The sequence below is a fragment of the Nicotiana attenuata genome, chromosome 7, assembly GCF_001879085.1.
Source record: "Nicotiana attenuata strain UT chromosome 7, NIATTr2, whole genome shotgun sequence".
Taxonomy (NCBI): Eukaryota; Viridiplantae; Streptophyta; class Magnoliopsida; order Solanales; family Solanaceae; genus Nicotiana; species Nicotiana attenuata.
The window spans coordinates 3,558,469-3,561,367 of record NC_031995.1 but is presented as its reverse complement, the minus strand read 5'-3'; positions in this window follow the sequence as shown (position 1 = coordinate 3,561,367).

The window sequence follows — 2,899 nt, the reverse complement described above, 5'->3', positions numbered from 1 at the left end:
GAGAAGCATATGCAATAACTCTACCCTCCTGCATCAGAACACACCCAATACCAACTCTCGAAGCATCAGAATACACGGTATAAGAACCTGAAGGTGATGGCAATACTAACACTGGAGCTGTGGTCAAGGCAGTCTTGAGCTTCTGAAAGCTCTCCTCACACTCATCAGACCACTGAAATGAAATATCCTTCTGAGTCAACTTGGTCAAGGGCGATGCAATGGACGAGAATCCCTGAACAAACCGGCGATAATAACCCGCCAAGCCGAGAAAACTGTGAATCTCTGTAGCTGAGGATGGTCTGGGCCAACTCTGAACCGCCTCTATCTTCTTTGGGTCCACCTGAATACCCTCGCTAGATACCACGTGCCCCAAGAAAGCCACTGAACTGAGCCAGAACTCATATTTGGAGAACTTTACATAAAGCTTCTCCTCTCTCAATCTCTGCAACACCATTCTCAAATACTCCGCGTGCTCCTCCTGACTAAGCGAGTATACCAGAATGTCATCAATGAAGACTATGACAAACGAGTCGAGATACGGCCGGAACACACTGTTCATCAAATGCATGAATGCTGCTGGGGCATTGGTTAGCCCGAAAGACATCACCAAGAACTCATAATGACCATATCAGGTCCTGAAAGCTGTCTTAAGAATATCTGAGTCCCTGATATTCAACTGGTGATAACCTGAGCGGAGATCAATCTTAGAGAATACTCTCGCTCCCTGAAGCTGGTCGAACAGATCGTCGATGAGAGGCAAAGGATACTTGTTTTTAAATGTTACCTTATTCAACTTCCTGTAATCAATGCACATTCTCATTGTGCCATCCTTCTTCTTCACAAAGAGAACCGGCGCACCCCACGGTGATACGTTAGGACAGATGAACCCCTTATCCAGAAGTTCCTGAAGCTGCTCCTTTAACTCTTTCAGCTCCGCTGGTGCCATACGATATGGTGGAACAGAAATGGGCTGAGTGCCCGGCACCAGGTCAATACCAAAATCTATATCCCTGTCCGGTGGCATACCCGGCAGGTCTGTGGGAAATACATCGGAAAATCTCTCACAACTGGAACAGATTCAATACTGGAGTCTCTGCACTGACATCCCTCACAAAAGCTAGATATGAAAGACAACCTTTCCCAACCATACGCTGGGCCTTTAAGAAAGAAATCACTTTACTGGAAACATAATTGGTCGAACCTCGCCACTCAATCCGTGGCACACCAGGCATAACCAAAGTCACTATCTTAGCATGACAGCCCAGAATAGCCCGGCACGGAGATAACCAGTCCATGCCCAAAATAACATCAAAGTCCACCATACATAACAATAACAGATCCACTCGGGTCTCCAGACCCCCAATAGTCACAATACACGACCGGTACACACGGTCCACCACAATAGTATCGCCTAGCGGCGTAGAAACATGAACAGAAGAAACAAGGGACTCATAGGGTATATCCAGATAATGGGAAAAATAAGACGACACATAAGAGAAAGTAGAGCCAGGGTCAAATAACATAGAAGCATCCCTGCGGCAGACTGAAATAATACCTATAATCACCGCATCTGAAGCAATCGCATCGGGCCTAGCTGGAAGTGCATAGAAGCGAGCCTGGCCACCTCCGGATCAACCTCCTCCTCTAGGGCGACCCCTAGATGACTGTCCCCCACCCTTAGCTGGCTGGGTGGGTGGTGAAGTGGCTGGGGCTGAGGCTGAGGCTGAGGCTGAGGCTGATGACTGACCCCTCTGCTAAGCACGACGAGGGCACTGCCTTCACAAGTGGCCCATCTCTCCACACTCATAACAACTCCCGGGTGCTGGAGACGTGGACTGATGCGGACCCCTAGCACGGTATGACTAGCAGACGCCCCTGGCGTAGAAGAATCCTGAACCGAAGAAGCACGGGAAGAACCCTGGGCTGGAAGTGCACTAAGTGAAGAATAGCCCTGCTGAGAACCGTGAGAATTGTGTCCTGAAGATGTCCCACAATAACCTGGGCGAGCTGACTGACCATGTCGGAATAGTCGGCCTCTGCCGTGCTGAAATTGGCCCCTTGAAGAAGCACCCCCATAACTACCATGACCACGAGGCCTCTTTGCCTCCCTCTCCTCACGCTCCTGGCGACGAACTGACTCAATCTCTCGAGCAATATCCACAACCTCCTCAAATGTAGCACCTGACACCCTCTCCCTAGTCATGAGAACCCAGAGCTGGTAAGTGAGGCCATCCACAAACCTCCTGATCCTCTCTCTCTCAGTAGCAACCAGCCAAATAGCATGTCGAGCCAACTCCGAGAACCTCATCTCATACTGGGTAACTGTCATCTCGCCCTGTCGTAGCTGCTTGAACTGCCTCCGCAGCTCCTCCCTACGGGACTGTGGTACGCATTTCTCCAGAATAGGGCGAAGAATTGCTGCCAAGTCAGAGGTGCCGAACCAGCAGGCCTACTCAACGCTCCCAACTCAACACTACTATAAAGTAGGAAGAGAGGGTCGCAATAGCTTTTACCCGATATGAGGGTCGGGATCGAATTCCTCAGAGAGCTAGAAATTGGAGCTGGGTATCTATCTAGACTAGAGTCGTGTAATTTTTTTAAATGTCACTTCCAACATTTTTGGGTTTTTCAATTATAAACTACTATTATCAAACTACTAATTGAAAATAGATTATGCTACGAAATAATTGCTAAGGTTGTATCTAATGGGAAGAAGGGCACTAGGGTCGTGACATCACCTAGGTGGCTAATTGACGGGTAGATACTACTAAGGTTCGATTGACATAATTGGGGCTTACGCTATAACCGTTTCACAATTTTACCCACTCTCACACCTCTCGGTAGAGAAAGTGATTTTGCCTAATTGACTCTCTCGAGCCAAATGGGTAGGCAATTAGAT